Below are 22,944 nucleotides of genomic sequence, written 5' to 3'. Positions count from 1 at the left end.
CCTCCCGGGGCGCTCCGCGGCCGCCGGCCACCGCGCCCGGCCCCGCCGCCGCCCGGGCGCTGCTTTCCCGGCGTACTGACACCCGGGGATTTGGGTGGCTCGAAACTTTCTGCGGCGAAATCCGCAGCCTTCGGAAACTCGGGCTGCCTCGGCGCTTCGAGAGGCGGGTAACTTCGCGTTCAGGATCTGCGAGCGGGGCGGGTGTATACCTTTACAGCAAATTAATGAATTATATATGAAACCAAGCGTTTTAGCAGACGCTTGCCGAAAGCGCCCTGCGTGCTACTTAGCTGTTGGAATAAATCTGAGAGAGCAGACGGAAACCCGTGAAGAGGAGCATCAAAATTAACATTCTGCTAATACGCTGTCCTTTGACCGAAACTGGTTTAAATTTATTGCGGAATGCTGTTTATATTTGAATGGCTCCCATGTTTTTCCACAAATTAAAGGGGAAAACAATATGCAATAGTCACTTTCATTGGAAAATGTCAGAACTATGAGCAGATGTTTGCTGTGCTTGATAAATACAGTGTAGAAACAACTAGTATTTCAAGATGACTTATTACTATTTTTTATGACTCAGAACTATTGTATATACTACAGCAGCTCTGGAGAGAAAGCTGTAAATGACTCCTTAGGATTTCACAGCAAATCTACGCGGAGAAAATGACATATGGAAAGAAAATTGACTTATTTCCACAACTGCAAGTGGCCTCCTTTTTGCGCCTTTTCATTAGCAATCTAATCCTAAAAGCATTAGGAGCAATTATTTGCAGTGGTGCCTGACATTCTAGGTCTAATTATTTAAATCAGTTTAACTTTTGATGGTTGACCCATTAGGTCAAATCTGTGTGCCCTTTGTTATATTTATTTAAAAAAAAAAAAAAAGGAGGGGAGGGGGGTCTTCAAACTTGCCACCTGCTACTGACATATCATTTTAGCTCTGGAGGAGATCAGCATTAAGAATAAGCAACCTCTTACATTTGTTACTTTCCATTCTAACACGGGTAAGGAAACCCCGCAGAAGTGCCTTGTTCTTTCGCATCTAAAATCCGTTGCTTAATCGCGGCAGACTTGCTTGGCCGCGGGGGTGTAAGCAGGAGGAATGGGAGAATCGGAGGATATAGCAGGTTTTTCTTATGTCATGCTTCCTAATCTACGTGAAATGCAGATGAGATGCACATACATAAAAGGGACGATTTTTCAGCGTTTGGGGGAAAAGCTTCTTCCAAGGATCTGGGAGAGCTCTAAATCTTTAATGCATAAAGAAATAGCTCACGTTAGTATTCACATACGTTGCTGGGCAGAATGACTTATGGATGTGTAGATAGTAATAAGTATCGCAAGATGCTTGAAGCACTTGGTATCACGTGATACGCTGGAGTGTCAGTGCTGAATTGTTTGGCAGAAGCCAATGTGTGACAAGGGGTGGGGGGAGAGAGGAGAGAAAGAGAACGTGAGAGGCCTTATTCCAGGAGAGTACACGTTCAATTTATTTTGATTAGTCGTTTAAAACAACTAGAACACAACCTAATGCTAATCAGTTTGGCTGTGTAATGGACTGAAACTCCCTAAAACACACACTGCAGCCCCAAATTGGTGGTCACAGCATGAAATTTGAAGTTGTGAACAGCAGATCTTGCAATGAGAGTTCTTGTTTTCTAGCATCTTTACAGCCCATAGTAATTAAGAACTGTCAAACATAAACTCTATGTTGTGCATTCCTTTGACCTTGTACGTGGCTATTCTTTGAGCTCCTGCTACTGTCTTTGGTGATAGATGTAGGGAGACAGGATAATGTTTGAAAACCGAGGTGCATTTGCCTTCGTATCAGAACTCCTGTTTGTGCTGACTGCAGGATTTAACCATCTCATCCAGTCTGATGGACATATTGTAGCCTGATAGGCAGAGGTATTGGTATGATGAGGTTGTCATGTCTTCTCTACAGAAAACCAAGTTTCCCCATCCCCTAACCAAATCTGGTTGATAAAACGTACGAACGAAACTGCAGTTTCTGACAACATCCGGGGGAGAACGTTGCCACAAAGCAGCATTTCAGTGCAGCAGCAAATGTGGTCTTGGAGTGGGAGAAAGCAGAATCACATTTGTGACACAGCCATTATACTGGCTGTATTGTGACAGGTGAAGCTCAATGGGAAGGGGGACCATTTCAGCATCAGCGGACATGCCTACCCTGCTGGGCTTGGAGAAAAATTAACAGGGCTCAGCTGTGGGACTGCAACAACAGAGTGTCAACCCAACCATAAGCAGGAGAATATCTTTTAAAAAATAAAGATTACTTCTCCTTTGGCTTGGTGTGGATTGAACACCAGTCATTAAACCACTGGGCTGCTTAAACTGGTTTTTATCTTGCTGTAGTATCGGGAGCAAGGACAATGCATTGCAATAGAAATTTCACTCTGCTGCGCAGTAGCTCATTGGCAAAGCAACTGCATTGGTTTGTTTAGGTCTTTTTTAATCGGCGGTGACAGTGTGCTTACTTCTCTCAAAAGCAGCAGAAACAATGTAAAAAAAAGTGTTCCTGAGAGTTGTATTTTCTTGTTCAGTTAGCATCTCCAGGTTCCAACAGGATGCCAATTTTAAGCTGGGTTTCTTTCCTTGAAGTGTATGCGTATTACGAGCTAGCTGTCCAAACTTGTAAGTTACTCATGCTTCTTGTTTGTAATTCCTGGAAAGAAAATTCACCCTCCAGTGCTGGCTCCCACAAAACAAGGAAGAAATGAAACAGTGAGGTCAATCCTGAATTTTAAGCCGATATAAAATGGGTTGTTACAATAGCTGTAAGGAGGAGACAACAACAGTGCAATAGCTGTACCTGCTATAAGTGACAGGTGGGAGAAATTTTGTTCTTTTTCATCTGTGTTTGGATGACGGCCCAGTGCTGGCCACAAACTGCAATCCAGGATTAATCCTCACATAGTGTTTTCTTTCTATATATCAGATTTCTCATTTTGTTAATAAGCACAGCCTAGCATGCACTTCAAGTCAGCTGTTCTGGAGTGGAAGCAACAGGGTTTTGCATTATTGAAATGACGGCTCTCATGCTTTCCTAGAGCCCGTATTGTTTGACCAGTGCAGGGCGGAGGGTGATCCTTGTAATCACAAATCCTAAACAGGGGTTCTAGTTACTGATTTTACTTAATGGAAAGGGGTGGGGAATCTAGTTTATCCAGGATTACATATGTACTATATCACATTTTCTGATGTGCACACCGTGGATTTGAAGGGGCTAAAGAGTGTTCTTTTAAACTGAAAACCTCAAGCAAGTATTTGGAAATGGACCTATTGTGGGAAACTTCCTTCAGCACTGGCTCTTTTGCTAATGTAGAAAAGACAAACTGCTGAGCTCTCCTGTAGAAAGCATCAGAAGACACATGCACTGACAGCTAAGCTGGGAGAGGCAGGGTCCTAGTCTTCATCTGGCAATAAGAAGAATTTAGAGAAGGGCAAGGAGTTTCCTGCTCAAAACTGTTGTCAGGGGCCGCTCTCCTAGTAAAAAGGGCCCTGAAAACAGGGTGTACTTCTTCCTTCTGTTGCTAAATGTTCTGAGAGATCTATGCAGGCACTAGGAACAACTCCCTCTCATTCTTCCAGCTTTAGATACCGGACGGAAAACCTTGCCAATGTTGTCCTCACCCAGGTTCTGGATGGGAGGTAGAAAGCATTTCATGTCAGTGTGCTGGCCTGAGGCATTCGCTGTCCTTCAGTCTCTTGGGTAAAGGAAGAGGGGGTAGCTTTCAATAATATATCAGTTTGCCCTATCTGCTCCCTTCCCCCACTGAACCAAATACTACACAAGATAAAATTGTCTTCAGATCAGTCTTTTGCCATGAGTTTTAAAAGAGGTACATGACGGACTGACTGGGGAAGAGGCCTCATGTGGTAAACAACCCTACTCTGCTCTTCATGCTGGGCTAGTCCCATTCATTCCTGGGCTTATTTAAGATGACAGGGGTGTACAGCAGATTCCTTCCCCTAAATGTGTGCTCATTTCCCGTTGTATAAAGAACCATTCAGGGTGTGGATTCAGTTTTCCAGGAGTCATATAAAGACATTGCCATGTAGGACTCCACTTACTGCATTTCCATCTGCTGTCAAGATGCCACCAGCCAGTTTGACAGTTTGGAAATCTTTTCTCTTGTCCGATAAAGAACAGAATAGAGTAATTTGCATTGCCAATTTTAACTGAGAATTGAAATCAGCTGACAAGAAACCTTATTTTCAAGCTTGTTTGTTTGTCTATGTGATAGTTACTCTCCAGTGGAAAGACTGGATCTCACTGGTTTGTACCTATTAAAACCTGTTGATGTGCAACTAAAAATAACTTTAAAATGCTAAACCCGAGTATTTTGAAGTGTTAAATAAAAATATTTGGAAAATATTTTCTTATCAAAATATTTTCTGATGACCTCCTGAGGTCCCTTCCTATGTGACTTATTCTGTGATTCTTATTCAGCTCCATTTTAAATGCAAAGCAAAGGAAATGTTCTTTGCACAAAAGGGAATTGATTATTTTCTAGTTATGCTGCTCTTTTGTGAGTTTAGAACTAGGAGATATTAGTCTCTGACACCTAGTTTTAATTTGGAGGGAAGTAAGCTTTCCTGCCTTTCTGCCCTTCCTCAAATCTCAATTGCTTTCTCCAGTCTGAAAGAACTAGTTCTTGAACCAACACTGAGAAAACCATCCTCTCTGTCCCTTTACAAGAGGGTCCTGATGCAAAAGGTTAGTTAACTAACCCAGGACATGTTGAAACAATAAAGCAGTGGCTTTCTCTGTTTAGGGATTGATTTTCCTACTTTCCTCAAAACTTCACTAGCAAACACATACAATTGAAGATCAACTTTTTTTAAAACAAGACCTATTTAAAAGAAGGTTCGAAATTATGCCAGTGTATAGTGAGACTTGAACTTGTGCTGGTTTTATTTAATGTTGTTTCCACTACCCCTGGAAGGGTGAGGTGCTTTGTTATTCCTAGTTTCTGTTTACTCTTACAAAGTATTCAGAATGGTCCTCATGTGGAACTTTTTGCATCAAACTTCTCGAGTCCTTGAAAAAAGCTCTTTGTTCATTTTCTAGGCAGTTCAAATGTTCTTTGATAATGTGATATTAGTGACATGATTATGCCCAGTCTTCAAAGAAAAATGTGGATGTCCTTCTAGGCAGGAAAAATATCTACCAAAGTTGTAGATGGCAGAGAATCTGCTAAAAAATATAAATGTGCGTGCACATCTATGAAGTGTACATAGCCAGAACTGTAGTACCAAAATACTCAATAAAAGGAATTTTGGCATGAGAGTGAGAGTTGTCTTGTAATTCTTCAGATGTCAGCAGACTGATGTTTGGCTGAGAGTGTTTTAAAAGTAATGTAACTTACGACTCAAAAAGTTTTACCCAGAAAACTTAGTTATAAGTACTTAGTGTTATAAATTGGTGCAGTGCTTGAATGTATGCACGCATTTAATTCTTCTGGGCGAGCTTGTGGTTTAGGGAACTCTGGGTTCAGTTTCTATCACTGATTTAAATTTTCCATGCTATGGTCATGAAGGAAGTTAAGCAACTTAAGTTTTCTTCATCTTTAAAGTATGGAGAATACAATGTCCTTGGTTTGTCTTGTATATTTATCTTATAAATGCTCATCATATTTAAAAGTTTGCACAACGGGACCCTGACCTTAGCAAGGGCCTGTAACTGCTGTCATCATACACATAATTCTAATAAAGCTTCAAAACGGTAAAGTTGCCAAAGGACTAACGCTTTAGTATTATGCAAAACCCATGGTGGGGGAGGAAGAATAGAGATGTTTGCCCTCCAGTCCTTCAGAAATGCTACATTTCTTAGTCTCCACTGTAGTTTATCAAACAAGGATTTCAAAATTGTAATGAAAATTGAAACATGCCAGCTATAAAAATTATTCACTTTTTGGTGCGGCACTGAAAATATTAACAAGACTGTATTCCCCTGCAGTGAACACTGGGTTTTTTTGGAAGGTCTGTTTTGCACTGCCAGTCTCTTCCTGGGAATAAATAAATGCCTCTAAATAATCCCCTTCAGGATGTGCGGAGCAGCAGCTTGTACTTTTTTGTCTTTCCTCCCTGGGTTGCATGGTGCAGTGCCAGTGCACCGTGTGACGCAACAGTCTTGGAAATTCTTGGAAAAGCACTTCCGTTTGCTCTAGGTAAAAATTGTGTTGGCAGCAATACTGACTCTGCTGTTTACAAGCTGGCAGCATTCTTAAGTGAACTCCAAGAAAAGTATTTTAATGTATGCGGTTCTGCATATCCATCCCAGATGCAGAGGTGTTTGAGACTGTTGGCCTGTTATTATGGGTGGTGTGTCTGGAGAAGGAATGTGTTGAGTATTTCCCCAAGTGTGGACCTCTTTTTAGTAGTTGTAGTCAGCTGGCTTATCCCAGTTGTGCTGGGTCTCCCAGTTTCTGGTTGCTACTTATAAGTGATGAGTTTAATTGCCGTAGTGATATTCCTTAGCTCCTGAGTGATGAAAAAAATTACCTGAGTGCGGAGAGAGGACTATAAGCCATTATTTTCATTCTGACAATCTCTATTTTGGTGGCTAAAACAAAGACTTGAGTATGAGATTTTGTTTGCCACTGATTTGTTGTTTGATTCTGGAAAAATTATTTAATCTGTCTGTACCTCTCTATCTCTACCTGTGTAAGGGCATGATCTTTTGAAGATGGGCTGAATTTCCATTACCATTTAATGAACAGTAAATAACAGTAGTAGCCACTATTGTCTAATATTTCACCCTGTTAATTGTGCAAGAGGATTTCAAGCTGAATGCTGTACTAATAATTCAGTGTCTTGCAAGTGGAACCAAATGCAGAGAAAACTAGTACATTTGATAGTGCTGTAGTACTGGAAATCATGCTGTTATTTAAAAGCTGCATGGAGGTGTAACTAGCAACAGAGGACAGTCATGATAGGAAAATATATTTTAAGGGTCCTGCTGGAACAGTGATCACTGGAATATGGAATTAGAATATTTGCCTATCCAGCAAAGAGATCCTTTCCACCCAAGGATCTCAAAATGCTTTCATAATTAGTAATCTGTGACTTACAGCTGTGTCTCTGGCATCTTCATGTAACATTTTTTGAGATGTTTATATGACTTTCTGAAAGCCGCACAAGGATTCTTCCATGACAGAACAGAAGCCATGGCCATAGCCAGACAAACCAGCTTCCACTCCCAGTAGACGCAAATGACTGATTAAGCACCCCAGTTTCTCTCTGTCACTTGTAATAAATAAACAAAATCTCCCTCTCCCTTCCAAATTTTGAGAGTTCATATGAAATGAGACCTGGGCTACATGACACCAGCAGTACTGTTTCAAAAGACTTATCAGTAGTTTTCTACTTAATACCCAGACCATCTAATACCATATGCCAGAGGCTTGGGATGTCCCCCATCCTTGAACTGGTTGGACAAGAAAGGGGGAAAGGAGTCCAGGTGAGTCCAAGCAAGTTTCCATGTGCATCTACTCTGCCATTATTCAGAATATTTGCCTGTTTGTGCTCGCTTCCTCCATGGTTACACATGGACCCATGCTACCTCTGTGTCTGTCTAAAACAGCTTGGGTTGTACCCTCACCAAAAAGCAAAAAAAAAAACCCCAACCCCAAAGCACACCCCCTAAGCCTTCTTGGAGCAAAAGCAAACAAAGCACATCCCCTTTTGAGGTAGAGGGGAAGCTGCTTCATTACAATGGCTTTGACCATCAAAAGTGGTGAGTGGGAGGGTATCTGACAGCGTTAGCTCTGTAGATTGACTGGCTGGGGTCACGTTTTTGTAAGTGAGAAGGTAGCAGCTGTCCTTTGTGGCATGCAGGATGCAGCATTTCAGGGGAACTTGCAGATTTTTTTTCCATAAGAACTGCTCCATGCTGTGCCATGCTGCTGTCCCACCCCTCCCTCTTCTGTGCCTTGGGAGGGGAGAAGGGGCTGGGTGCCCATCAGGAATGCTTGCACTGGCATGGGGAAAGCAAGTCTGCCTCTACTAAACTTACACATTACTGGAGACTAATCAGTCGAGTTTGTTGCTTTAATTTTGTTTTTGGTTCCCAGTTTTTGAAATCTTTAGGGAAGAAAGGATAGCAGCATCTCGAGTGAAGTCAGTGTAATGCCAGGCTGTGGGATTTCCACAGTTCAGTGCCTATCTTACTATTTTTTAACAATATGCTTGAAATTAAAGAAGCAGAGACATAGTATGAACATGGTGGTTTTGCAATAAAATAAAAAAATGAACAGTGCAAACTGGTTGTTGGTCAGATCACAGTCTTCAGGGGAAACTGTCTCTAATAGATGTCATTGTAAGGGTAATGCTGCACTTGGCACCAAAAATTAGATTTAATGCCATAAATGGAGATAAAGCACACTGCAGCTGACAATATACTTCCAGACCATGTCCCTGGCTAAAGAGCTTGCAATGCAAGGCACAAATAGGTGCAGTATAGATAACTGACTGGGGGGGTCAGATTCTGCAAATGCTTACTCAGGCACTTTGCTTGAACTCAGTGTGACTGCCGGAGTAAGAGCTTGCACAATCCAGCCTGAGGAGTGGGGCTGGAGCCTTCTAGCTGTTGGGTAAAACAGAACTGCTTGGGGGGGTTTATTTATTTTTCAAGTGCCTGGTGAGGCGGGCTTTAAGTAAAAGCCCGCTTCCGACCCTGACTTGCATGCCTGTTTATTTGCTGTAATCACCTGTAACCTAGAATTGCAAAACTCCTGTGGATACACTAGTGATGCCTTTGTAAAGTTCCCCTAGCAAAAATTCAACTGGATTTTAAAAGCACATGCTTCTTTCAAAACGCTTAGCTATAAAGTTCAGTCCTGCCAGCCTGGTGGGCTGAGAACATTTCGGAAAAGGTCAGAGGGCCACATCGAATACTATGGGTCCAATTTCCCAGGCTGATTTGTTGCCTGAACTCTTTGAAGGGAGCGGAGCACCTGCAAATCCCCTTCTGGGGATTCCCTTAAAATGTGGGGAAGCCTCCAACAGGTGTGTGGAGCTGGCATGGCCTTGGCCCAAGGTGGGGAGAGGTGTGCCTGGAACACGTCTGAACCTGCACTTGGGCTGGAGCAGGGAATCAAAGAGGCTGTAAGTGGTAGCTGTTCTCAGCTCCTCTCGTTCCCCTGAGCGTAGGGAAGGGATGCTAACCTTCACCAGGCAGAGTTCAGTAAGCTATTCTCTGCTTTTCTGCAGCCTGTTAGGAAGTAGGCAGTGGGCAAGGGAGTTGCAGCTGCTTGTTCCCCCCCTCTGAGAGGCAGCGGGTTGGCTGCCGGGGCAGATGCTGACTAATTGTATCAGGAAAGAAGTGGGAGGTGATAGAGCTGATTCAGATCCCTGGTTTAAAAATCCTGAGCCTGGCTGAGTGAATGCCTGATTAATGTATTTTCTTCTCAGATTGATTTGCTTTGAGGTCACAGTTCAGAGGCTCAAGAGAAAACAGGCAAGATATTACGAGTCTTGCTGGATGTGTGTCACACGCTCGCTGCCTAGGTACTCTCTGCGTAAAAGGCTTTGACAAAGTGAAGTCCCAGATAGACTGCGGTACTACCGTGTCAGAGAAGGCTCTGGCTGGGATGCCTGCTTGGGTAGGGGTTTGAATCTTTCTTTTTCTTAGGAGGCAGTTCATTGACTGGCATTAAAAAGTTATGGGTCATCGGATCTTCTTCATAAGACCTTTCTGACTTATTTTTAAAACTTAATGTTTAAGGGATAAACAAAGCATCTCTTTTGCTTTCATTGAAAAGAGTGTAAGCACTTCATCTTGAGTAGGAAAGAAAAGCACGATTATTCGTATGAAGTGAGTCTCTACAGTGAATGACTGAACAAAAAAAGTCCAACTGGAAGAGTACATCCATTCTGAGGGCAGCAGACTTTTTAATTCCGTTCATCCCCAGAAGTCTTAGAGAAAAACGTTTTCTCCTTCCTGCTTCTTGTCAGAGGATTTGGCAGAAAGAAATTTACCTCCTTTCCAATCTAGTTTTTAGAATGTATTTGCTCTTTAAGAACAAGTCAGCACAGTAATCCTGTTTAATGTTAACCGCTATGAAATATGGTGTTAACTTTTTAGCCCTATAGTAGCAGGAAATGGGATTTAAGATTTTTATCCTTGAGTACAGAAGAGTTTAGGAGCAGGATTTAAAAAAAAAAATTCCTTACAATCCTCTCTCTGAGTCTATTTCCATAGACTAATCTTTCAATTCATCTCATTCATCTATTATGCAATTTGGTGTATGATTTTAACCATGACAGTCATTAAATGCAGCTTGACACTTCAGATCCCTGTGCTGGCTTCAACTTTTAGTCCATAGTGTCTGCTTATTTCAATTTATGCTTTGGTTGTCTAACCTGTTGGATTCTTTGCTTCCTCCAGAATCCTCAGTTGTGCACATACTTGCTTTTTCCAACCATTTCTACATATTTGCCATATCACTGTAATCTCTTCACTGTAATTCTCTGGGCTGTGCCTATTCCTATCTGTTTTCTCTGTCTCTTTCCACACGTACTTCGCACCATTTTTTGGGCTGTCCTTCATAAATATAACAGTATTTTCTTCACTGTAAGCTACTCCAGAACTTCAGAAAGTGACTGAATAGTCTAGGGTTACATCCATGCAAGTGTTGGTGTAGCATCTGTTTGTGTATGAAGACTCTCTTTAGAATAAGATCTGTGTTTCAAAACTCTGCAAACATCCTCCCTATTATAATACTTGAAGGCCACTTGGCACAAATCTTTTTTTTCCTGACTTGTATGAAACTGATATCCCAGTAAATAAGAAAGTATCATTGCAGATGCTTTTACAGACAGGGAAAATGAGAAACATCTACTGTGACTTGCAGGAAAATCTTCTGGCTGTTCTACTGATGATGTCCTTCCACTTCCCTTAGTATACTTTTTAATGTTCGACTAATTCTTCTGGAGCAGAAGAGTCATATGATAAAGTTCTAAGGAATATTCCAAAAAAGACAAACTTGAATGTGTTGTTGCTTTGTCTTGCTAGATACCAGTGGTGAGACTGAAGCATCTAGTTGTACAATTCCCACTTGTTCCTGACCTCAAACCTCCAGCCTGTGTCAAAGTCTTGCTTTCCAGAACTGCATGCCCTGATGTGTAGAGGAAACTTGTGACTGATGGAAGCTTTGATATCAAATGCTCTCAAATCCTACTGAAATCAGTAGGTTGAGGGTGCTCATTGCTAAGATCAGGCCCAAAAGCTAAGATGCAATTTGCAGGTCAGATCTCTCCTGCAGTTGGGTCACAGAGCCTTGGAGAGAAGCAGTAGGTATTCTCATTCCCTGCCATGGACAGTCTTGAGCTTTCTCATTAAATTGATCATTATTTATTATACACATACATATGCAGTCTTTCTCTAATTTAAATATATGTGAATAATACCAGACACGAGTGTTCCTGTGTGGAATAACTGAACTCAGTTACGCTTGGTGTTCAGTTACAACAGGAAAAAAGGGGGTTTGGTACTTAGTGCTGAATAGCAGAGGCCAACTCATCAAGTTTTTCCATTGCAAAAATGCTATGTCTGAATTTCTTAAATAGTGTGTGTCTATAATAGGCCCAGAGACATGACAGCACAAGTGGAGCACATGAAGGGGAAGACACAGGACATGAATTTTTCTGCAGGTTTTAACAAAGCCAGAATCTTCCGTGCCCTCTGCTCTGCCACACAGAACAAAAGCCCCAGGGGGTTGTTTCTAAAGTCATCTGAGAGCTGCCAGCACAAAATGAAAGCCCTAAGGGTTTCTCCAGTCGTTGAAGGGGCATCCACAGCTTATAAATGTGAAAATGCAACTGAGCTGCACTTTGAAAGTGAGAGGACAGTGGCCTGGCACAGTCACTGGGGAGTCACTGAACAGTCAAGACTGACACAATGTGGAACTCATGAACTTGTGCTTAAACAAGTCATTTGTTTAACCAGTATGTGACTTACTGCATGCTGGTGGCTGTTGCTCCCCACATCCCAAATGTTCTTCTACCACCTTCCCTGTGTCTGTGCATAAGTCAGTTCCCCTTTGGGGACACTTGATGTGGCACAAAGCCTGCTGAAAAATCCCAAAGTCATGCTTCATTTCAGACCTATGCATGTGGGATGCCTGGCTTTAACAAGTTACATGAGTTTTCCTCTGCTGTCTTCTAAGGGGAACTGCCCACCGCTGTGTCTGGTGGCAAGGGTCTGCACGGCCTGTGTGAGGACCAGCATGAGTCTGCTCCCGTTTTGGCTCCATCATACAGATATGCAAGCCTTGGAAGTGAGTGATGTTGTTGCTTTCCCCAGAGGCCTCAGCATGCAGCTCACCCTGAGCGAGCAGGGCAGAATGCGCTGTAGGAGGGAGCTGGAGGGCAGCGTGGGCAATGCAGGGGTTCTTGCCCCTGGCTGTCTGAATCCCCAGCAGGCAGAGCTGCTGCATGGCCACCATCACGGACAGTTGCACCTGATGTGTGGGAGTTACTTGGCACCTTGTGGATGTAGTTTCCCATTGATTTTTGGTGGAATTGATTTATAGAGCTATTTAATGGAATTGATTCTTTTTACAACTTTTTTCCCCTCTTAAAGACCAATTGTTTTTCTTGAGTGATGGCTACAAGTTTGTGTTTATGTATTAATATGCTTATGCACCCGCAGTCCCAACTGTGCTCTTTCTACTCGCACTGCAAAAGAAAGTCTCAATCTCAAATGCCATCTTAAATTTTAATATTATATTTGATGTATGACCTGGAATAAATTAAACGTGCTAGAACTTGCAAGATGAAATCCTAGTGGTGGGTATAACCACAAAGCAGTGTTCTATTAAGCCAAGGACTGTTGAGAATGTCTGTTGTGGTTGTGTCTGGGTTACGAGTGGCTCCCTTTGGTTTAGTGTAGGTGGATATTTTTATTCTGCCTGGCTTGTGAACAAGGGGATGAAAATTCAGAATTTACCTACAAGAAGCATAAGACTCTGCTGAGTTTTCCTTTACAAGCCCATAGGCAGGAACCGCATTTTTATTCTAAAACCAATATTTTTATTGTACTTAATGTCTTTCATTGATTGTCACTCCAAAGTGGCTTGTATTAAGAAAATATGATATTCTGTACCTGGAGGAATACTATGAGAAAGAGTGAATATAATAATTCTCTGTTATTGTTTTGCACTTTGCAGGTCAGTTCTGTCAGTAAGTTTAACTTGCAAATTTGTGTTGTGGTTTTGGGTTTCTTTCTTATTTCCTTCCTTTCTGTCTTTCTCCTTTCAAGAAGCACCAAAATAAATTTGGGCAGGATCCTAGCTCTGGGTGGGACTCCGGAGCAGATACTATGCCACCCAAATTTCCAGATCAGAGAGACCTAAACATGCGTGCTGAAGGCTTAGGATTCAGCTAACAACTGCCTGTCAGGATACAATGAAATAAATAATCTCTGAAACAGTCAGCACCCAAGTCATACAAGGTATTAGTAATCCAAAAGTACCTCCCTGAATGGCAATGTGAAACAAACAGGACATCAACCACCACAGTTGTTCTGTGTGATCCCTGTGTGAAATTTAGCTAAGCAATTTGGCAGCTGTATGTAGTACTAACTGGAGCTTCAAGTGGTGGTCTGCTGTAGCCCTAAGCATAGTACATTTAGGTAACCTAGTTATCACCAGAGAAGTGACAGAGATAGAGTCAGCACTAGCCAACATCCTATTCTAATAGAAAGCTCTCAACTTCATGACTGCTTATCAAAACTTCCACCCTTGGCCAGCTATAATCTGTAGCCATCTGAAAACTGTTGAGAATCCAGCAGGGCCCCCTACTGTGCATTTAACTTATACTGTGAGTTTAACAGGATGGCCAAGAATAATATCATTAGTATGCTGAATGTGCAACTGCTGAAGAAGTGGGTTGTACATGCGAACAAAGCTTAGCAGGAAAACTGTAGATGGTACGTGCATGATGCAGAGCAGATAATAGCAGTTTATCCGGTTGTCTTATATCTACAACTCTAAATCCCACATACCATTAATTTTGGAAAAGGACTCCAAATGTAAGCAAATCGCTCTGACCCAGATATTAAACTGGTAAAGGAACTTGAATTCACATGCAAGACAATATGGGCCCTTTTGCAAAACATGGTATTTAAATGTGGCTTGCTTAGAGAAGCTTCCAACAACAATCAACCTTCAGCATGTGTCCCAGAAGACAGCGAAGACTTTATTCAACATCTTAGTGATCCTAAATGGCAGTCTTTGAGAAGGAAAACTATATCATTACTTTGTAAATTAAACCTGCAGCAGTTGAATTATACTGTAGTTTTACAGAGGTGTTTTATATACCACAGCCACATTGTAAACTAGATTTTGTTTGCTTGGAATTACACTAGTGATTTGTAGTCTGTCTCTGACAGATGTGTATGTGTCTCTCCCTAACCATCACATGCCCTAAGCAATTATGCAGAGTTAACAAAAACTAGAGAAGGCAACTGCTCTTATCTGTCTTGCCCCATGCCAAGTCTTTGCCTTCCAGTCTCTGCTGGGAAATAGTAGAAATTCCAGGCATTCTTTGGAAGGGAGAGAGTTAAGTTTAAAGAGAAGGGTATCTTGTCTTTCACCACTACTGGGGTGGAAAGATTTTAACTGTGCCTGCTCCCTAGAGGTGCTTCATTATGGGTGTGATGATATGGCCTTGGCATGTCCTTGTGGGATAGGTTGGACATTAAGGATCTGTATTGGCAAGGTTCTTCTGTCATATGGACAGATTCTGGCATCGTGATTCTTAGGACATCAGAAAAAAGCATTTGCATGAGACTATGAGATTTCGTAGTTGGCGTTATGTAGATTGGTCTATAGCAAAGTCTTTATATAAAAGCATCATTTGGCTTAGGGACTGCAGATCCCTAAGGCTCTCCCGGGGTGCTGTACAAGCACAAGCTCTTCCCGGAAGAATGTCACAGTCTAAATGGACAGTATAGGCAAAAGGTGAGAAAGGAAGCAGAGACACAAAGAGATGCATTATTCAGCCAAGGTGGTGTGACAGATGGAGAGAACTAGGAGGAGAACCTAAATTCCTTCAGTTCCAGTTTACTTCGCTACCAGAACAGACTACTATTATTATAGCACACTTTTTTGCATCCTTACTCTTCCGACTAAATTAACTTTCCTTGCCTCGAGGACTGACACAGTCCCTGTACAGTCTTCTGGTGTATTTTAGCTATTCCAGAGAACTGGAACAACAAGCACGCAAACAAGTTACTGCACACTGACTGATCATTGCTTACTCTCTGCGTGTGAGGCTTTAGCTCATGACGGTGAAAGGTAACCAGATAAAACAGCTTTGTGCCCAGGACAAAGCCAGCCACACAAGTAGAAGTTGCTTCTGGATTTGCACAGCTACATCTCAGTCTTGCTAGTTCTGGAGATGCCCAGCTTTTGTTTCAGTCTCTGGGTTCCTGGTGCTGTGCACAAATGGGTGTAAGGCTAGGCAGTGCTAATGCCACATCAGTCTGCCCTAGCTCCATTTTGGGCGTGCATGTGCATCCTACCTGGACTGTGAGCTGTAGCCAGCTCTCCCATTAAGCCATGATGGTATAAGTTGTTCTTGATTGTGTAACTTCAAAAGAGCAACATCTAAGTCCTACCAGACTAAGTCTGACCTCTGGCCACCTACTCTCAGAACATAGAAGGGACCCTGTTTTTTATGAGCCTCCTTGAGACAAAGTGGCGGTAAGAGGAAACAAATGCAACTTCCTGCTGCCCTGTACTCTGCCCTGGCTCCATAGGATGGTTTTATCAGAAAGCTCCTGTCGTTGCCCATTCTAATCTTGCTAGTGTTTTAAATTCCTTGCCAGACTCCTGCCTTGCTAAGAGTTCGAGGGATTGCATTTCTGTAGCGCTTGGACTCGGAAAGCTACGAGACGGAAACAAATATTCCTGCTCCAGAAGATGGTAAACAGGACCAAACAGTTACTTACTCTTTGTGTGTTGCCTTGGTAAATTTAAAGACTTCCGTGTATTAAATGATGCAATAGCAAATTCCTTACAAAAAATAAAATGCCTGTAATCAGATAATGGTTGCTCTGGTGCGAGCGGTAACATGGCATTGAATATCTCTTGGTTTGACTTCCACAGTTCAGGGGTGAGGGGAACTGGAATGGTGTTTACTGAGCCAATAAACTTCTCACTAAACATAATTCATGGGCTCTAGCTGGCTAATAACCAGGACCTCAATGCTCTAACAGTTGGCCCCATACATTTTAAAACAAAGCTTTATTTGAAGTGAAAACTTTAAGAAAAATAAACTTTAGGATTTAGTGGCCTCTAATATTATCCACCTCCACAGGCCATGAGAGATCTCATAACTAGAGAGTGCATTTTCACATATTTCTGTTGCAGGCTCTTTGACCAATGCTAAAAAACTGCTTGCTCCAGAGATTGCCTTAGCATCACTTTCTGTTTGTTGTTTTCAAACTTCCAGGAATCCATACACTTCTTTTAAAATAGCACTGTGTGGGGATTTTTTTTCCCAGTTTATGTTTAAAAGGAGTTTCTGCTGACCATTTGAGTGCTCTAGGCAGTCAGCATTTCTTCAGTTATAAGAATAAGGTGAAGAGCTGAAACAAGGCTTACTCTCTTTAAGATGGCATTTAAAAAATTATTTCCATAACCTTTCCTACAGTCCTAGATTTTCTCTGGAGAGGAGAGATCTTCATCTGAACAGGTTTATTTAAACACATGCTAGACTATGTAGCAGGATTTCCCTTCCTCTCCTCATGAATGAAGACCTGTGCTTCTGCAAATTCACTCAAGGAGCGCTCCTCCTTGGAGCACTACAGAACTTAAGATTTGGATTGGTTTCAGATCTCCATCATTTCCCTGTGTGTAGAAGAGTATTCTTGTGTTCCATGTTTGTTTAGTTTCTCATGAATGAAATTTAAATTCTTAAAGAATCCCTAGCAATTCTCAGAGGGGCGTGTGTGAGTGGTGGTTCTGCTCTCCGGTGCACGTGTAATTTGTACTGGGAGCAAAGTAGTTCATTTTTAAGGACTGGGAATCAGTTAATTTAGACTTCTGTTAATGGTTTTACCTTCTCTGGGAGACCTTGCCACTTTGTGCTTCAGCTTCTTCTGTGGACGGATGAAGAAACAACGCCTGCCTGCCTCCTGTCAGATGCTTTGAAGTCTGTAGATGAAAGATACCATATGAATGCAAAGTACTTGCCAGTTAATGTCAGCAAGTCATTTTGCTTGTACCTTGATGGAAAAAGCTTTATTGTAGGCTTACAATGAATGGATCTGCATATGCACCAGTAGTTCTTTCCCTTTTACTTAAATCTTTTGGAGAATTATATTGACTATCTCTCAGAAAGATAGAGGGAGGTTAAATAACAAGCAATAAAAGATTATCAGAGGAAATTTCTTGCCATGCGATACCTTAAAGATAATACTTAATAATATTTTGAAAAGGAAAGAAAATGACAACTATGCACCCAGTCACAAGGAGTTCCTGCTAAATACTATCTCATTCCCTGTCTTTCAGGGATTATTTTCTGATGCAGAGCTAAGCCTAGTTCCATCAATGCATAGAGAAGTTCTATTATTATACACTTGATTTGATAAGATAATATAATTAGTGTCTTGGTCCGTTGATGCAGACCTCTACTGTCCAAAAACAACATTACGTTATTAAATCAATTCTCGTATTTGTTACAGTAATAAGTTAAAATAGCATTATTTAGATACCGCTTGTCCAAACTTAGATAAGTCATTCAACTATGTCTTTGTTTGCTTACCCACAATCTTTTTCTGCTTTTAAAAAACAGCACAAATTCACTAGGTAGGTGTAGGCTTTGGATTTCTTGGCTTTTATTGTTCGGTGTGGCAAGGTCTTCCCTGTCAGTTATTTGTGTCTTGTCTGTGTGGTTCTGCCTCCCTTGCAGCAGATGGGCAGTAAGGAAACGAGGGCTCCAGTGGATAAATGCAGCAGCAGCAGCAGCAGCAGCAGCAGCTTCTTTCAAGAAGGGTATCCATGAAGCAGGTCACAAGTGAGATAGTGTCTGGGCAGCTAATCTGGTCAGATATCTACTAGCGATTTCTACTGACACACAGCCTGGGAGACCTGGAATTGAAGGCTAAGCTGGCACAGAGCCAAAGTCAACAGAGAGAAGAATTTTTAGGTAGAAAGGCAGGTCTAAGTTTCCTCAGATTACAGTTGTCTTGGAGAGCTTGGGAGCCTTCTGGCTCCAGAGAAGGAAGAAAGAGGCCTTGCCAAATGCCCATTTCAAGTATAAACGCTATCGCAAGGCCTTAGTTCATAGGATGATACAGGTACTTACTATTCTGCTGGAAGTGGGTTGACTTACTCAAAGGTTGCAGAGAATTGGTTTTGTAGGTAAATTTTGATGTGTTTTGCTTTTCTTTAGCTCTAGAGGCACAGATCCTATAGGACAATGACTGATTTAGCCTGATGCTGAGGGACCATTGTGTCTAGTGAGATTTTTTTTTTTAAATATTGCATTTTGTATTAACTTGGGCTGCAGACCACAATTCTGCAGAGCACAATTCTGCTCTGTCCCCCGATTTTGTAACACATTTACTTGCATGGGAACATCCTGCTTCTGCCGTGCATAAGGACTTCCAGGGTGAGAGCCAAGCCCCACTCAGCTTTGTTCCCAAGTTCTGCAGTGGAACACAGAACTTTTTGAGAATGCAAAGGGCCAAGTTGTCCTGCTGTGTGCTCCTGGCATGCTGCTGGCATGACTGTGCAGGGCCAGCTGGAGAGGGAAGGCTATTTAACGGGGTCGTGCGTTATTGGAACTTGCCATCTAACATTCCTCACTTTCCCCAGTGTGTTCTCCCCCTTCCAGGGTGGAATGCAGTAATTGCCATACCAGAAAGAAGCCATGATCTGTCTGTCTAGTCTGGCATCCTTTCTCCAAGAGAGGCAAACAGCAGATGCTTCAGGGAAAGGTACAAGAACTCCTAAAACAAACAACTATGGAATAACTTGCCCATAGAGGAAGTTAGTGGTTGGCTTATGCCCTAAGGCGAGAGAGTTTCTAGCCTTTATTTGAGTGTTCTGTGTATCTGCGTATTCTCTATCATATACAACATACTTGCACTTAAGCCATTCTTGCTGACTCCCTGCCTCTTGAATTAGGGACCAAGGCACTCCTCAGGCCAGCTGCACTGCCATGCGCTGTGTTTGAATGGTCTCCAGTCTTGAACTATTGGAGGGACAGGGATAGCAAGGTGTGATATTGCTCCATAGTATGTCGCTGATATTGTTGCCTGTAGACCAGCAATCACTCTAGGCAGCTGTCATTCGCATTTCATGTTTATTTTGTTTGCTAGTTTTGATTGTCTGCTGGATTTTCTTGATTGCCTGTTGTCAGCAGCTCAACCAAGGCCACCAGTAAGGGACCACTGAACCTCTATTGCGAGACAAGATAAGAACTACTATCTAGTTCCCTCCCTCCTGGTGTTCTCCAGTGGCTAAATCTTTCATCACAAGCTGCACGTATGAACAGCGTGACCTGCCACATAGGAACATTGCTGGTAACTGGTATGAAATAGCCTCCAGCAACTGAAAGCAAGAGGGAGAGAGGCCTGGCTAGAAATGAGAAAGACCTCAAGCGATAACTTCATTCTCTGGTGCTGATGTAGAAGTCAATATTATGCAGGACCTGTGTTCACCTTGGGGATGAGGCAGGGGAGAGTGCTTTTTTAATTATGTATTGCTAATTCTTTCCCAACCAGCCAGCCTGGGATTTCCTTGCATTCTGACGCAATGCTTTCATCTGTCTCCTGTTTAACAATCTTGACTTGCTTGAGAAGTTGGTTTTGCTTGTGGAAGATTGCACTGGAGCCAGAGTGTTGTTTACTTAATATCTATAATAAAAATTATTTATCCTTTTTTTCCTTCCTCTCCTACTCAAAAAGGGGTGGCATGGAATGTAGGACATATTTTCTGGGGGAAGATCTTTCGGGTTCAGCCTATTTAGTAACCACAGTTATCAGACTGCTCTCACTTCAAGTAGTTGTCAGTATCCCTGAAGCTGGACTTCTATAGTCTATGGTTCTGATTTGCTTCAAGCTCTCCCAGCAATCCTAGGTAAACTGAAGCAGAGAGGCTAAGTCTCTTTTCCTAAATGGCAGCTAGAAATTTACCCTTACTTGCCATTTCTCCTCTGCAAAATGATTTTTGCTGAGCCCTTTTGATGAAAAAATGTTTTGTCCATGCAACTAGCTGAATTGTGGTGTTGTATGGCCCTTGATGAAGCTGTAAGAGGTCTGTACTGCTTAGGTAAGCTGGAAACATACCCAGTTGCTTACAAACAACACAACAATCTCGCTGCTAAAACTTGAGAACTATCTTCTCTGTTAGGTGGTCAGAGTAGTAGCTCATGGAAATGGTGGAGGCCAGATCTAGATCCAGGTCCATAAGGAGACTGTTGCACAGATGTAGCTGGGATCTTGTGTCTGTCTTTTCTGTAGGTGAAGTAAGGCCATGTTTCTTACGTGCTGTTGACTTTTCTCATTTTTTATGATATCGATGTCTTTTTTCCTTCTGATATTTTCATTTTTAAACAACACACATGCTCTGGTAGATTGAAACAACGGCAAATGCAGAGCCAGAGGTAGGGTTTTTTTTAATGCAGCCTGAGATTTGTAGGCATGGATAATTAGAACAATTGATTTTATAATTTCAGGTAGTTTATTTTTAAGTGGGCGGGAAATGAACGTTCTTTAGCATGAAAGCAGGGAGACTTCCTATGCCACATTCAACTCCAGCATAGCATGTAACTTCATCCTTTGTTCAACCCACTAATCCCTGCATGGGCATTCTTAGAATTAAAATGCTCTTAATTCAGTAAAATGAGATAAACCAAATTAAAGTTTCTTTTAATACTGAATGAGTGTGTCTGTACAGAGATATAATATAATATGGTTTAGGTAATTCACTTTAAGTTCACAACTTTAGTTAATCTGAATTAAGTTTCCCAAGTCCTGTGTGTGAAGACCTCTTTATTTAGAAAAAGCTGCTCCTGTGGAAAGAGCAATGGATTCAGCCCTGTCCTGAGGCATTCTTGTGTGCAGCTAGCTTTTTCAGAGAGAGAGTTTCTGGGCATTAGCAAATTGTCTACCACATCCTTTTCTCCTCTCAGAATGCCTCTGTGCCACCTCCTAATATTGAGGTTTCTGAACCATTACTCTGAGTAACTTGTTCTGTTTTTATTTGCTGTGCAGCTGAGGAAACAGTATTTCAGCAACTTGCATCATTTCAGAACAGGGAAAGTTAAACTCATCCTAAAGCCAGCCATGAGCACACCCTTTGATTTGAAAGGCCTGTCCAGTGAATGTTCACTGCCCAGGCCAGATACAGAGCAGGAAGCAGAATCTGGGATCTCTCTACAATAGCAAAGGTTTGTGCAGTAAAACCTGACTTGTGTTGCATTTAGGTGGGAAAACCAAACCATTAGCACAACTATCTTTTAGGATCGGAACTTGAACTCAGAGACTTGCTCCTGGAAAGATGTACTTTTCTGCTTGGAAATGATCTTGTGATCATGTTACACTTTTCTTATGAAAGGAGAAACTGGTCAAATGGTCAAGTATACCCATTTAGGACTTTGACTGCAAGTTTCACCCAGTTCTGTTCATTGGACTGTTCTAATGGGAAATTATTCATAGAATCATTGTATTGTCTCTTGGGCTGCTGTTTTTGCCAAAAGATCAGCTGGGGAGATCTGTTGGCTTCCTCTAAAATTTTTCAGTTGGAATTTCCAGTACCTTGATCATGGATGTTATGAATAATGGGTAGGAGATACGAGAGCAAAAATTATTTTCTTTCGCTCCCACTCTGAGTTGGAGTACAGAGGCAGGCAGACACAGGGGAGGTGGTTTTCTATGGGTCGGTTGATGAATTCATGTTCCTTCCACCCGGCAAAGTCATGCCTAACATGCTGAAGTCTCCAGAAGCCCTGAAAGCATCATGCACTGTGCGTGTGTACTATAAATAAACTTTTAAAAACATAATTTAAAAACACCTCTGGCAAAGCACATGCTTAACTGAAACTCGCCTGGTGAAGGTTGACTCAGGGGTGTAGGAAGGAGATTGGGGAAAGACCAAGTGGGAGGAAATAAATGGAACCTGCTGTCAGAAAAAAGCCACTTGTTTGTAATTTTCAGGCTGTCCAAGCTCTTGGCATGTCAGCTTTGAGGGATCCCTAGTGACTTTCTGGATATTTGCCCTTGGCATCCATGTGTGTGTGTGAACTCAGAATTCAGGTATTAACAATGCTGCATGAGCAGGTTTAGTCAACCTCCTAGAAAAGGATCAGATGTCTTGGAATTATGGTTGATTCTCCAGTTCTAGGAATCCAAATGGCTCCTGCTGACAGTCTCCAATCAATTAGACAGAATAATTTCAACAAGTCCTTTTAATGAATTTTCATGTGTCCAACCTGCAATTTAGATAGCTGCATCCCTTTATTTCAAATGGACAATACTTTTGATCAGCACAGAACCAGGGGCTGTTTGGGGAGATGGAACCCTGTTAGGGTAAATTCCCCTGTGTAGGTATATAATCTGCACTGCTGCTGTTTCAAAGCAGGGCTGGCTTACTTGCTTGTTTTTTAAAGATGTATGAAAACATGATGCATCTTCAAGGCAGAAAAAGAAGCCTTCTACACCAAGGCCTCTTCAGATTGGCCACTAAAGGGTTAAATGCATTGCCCAGTTCTGAGGAAGCCTGTTCCAAGGAAGGCATTGACTGGAATAAGGTTTTGGTGCAGACACACACTGATGTGCTTGCAGCAAAGATTGCAGGCTTATCAGTAAAGATAAACATGCAAGGACTTCCAAAACGGTGTGTCCCTGCCACTTGTTTGGGATCCTTTTTCAGAGACCAAGAGAAAATACAAGATCTTCTC

The 22,944-nt window shown here is 42.0% G+C and overlaps 1 protein-coding gene across 2 annotated transcripts in view; it reads left to right on the top strand.

Annotated features, from left to right (window-relative positions):
• Positions 1 to 22,944, top strand: part of HIC2 (hypermethylated in cancer 2) — a 73,701-nt gene that overhangs the window by 2,109 nt on the left and 48,648 nt on the right. The window contains exon 1 of one of the 2 annotated variants that reach the window (XM_010581620.1): positions 119 to 167. The exons of the other annotated variant lie outside the window; for it this stretch is intronic. The gene's annotated coding sequence lies outside the window, so the exon portion shown is untranslated. Of the gene's footprint in view, positions 1 to 118; positions 168 to 22,944 lie in introns of those variants that run through there. 2 annotated transcript variants of the gene reach the window in all.

This window comes from Haliaeetus leucocephalus, unplaced genomic scaffold, assembly GCF_000737465.1.
Source record: "Haliaeetus leucocephalus isolate CR32 unplaced genomic scaffold, Haliaeetus_leucocephalus-4.0 Scaffold802, whole genome shotgun sequence".
In the NCBI taxonomy this organism is placed as follows: domain Eukaryota; kingdom Metazoa; phylum Chordata; class Aves; order Accipitriformes; family Accipitridae; genus Haliaeetus; species Haliaeetus leucocephalus.
Note: the sequence above shows the minus strand (reverse complement) of the source record. Positions and strands in the feature narration are given on the sequence as shown.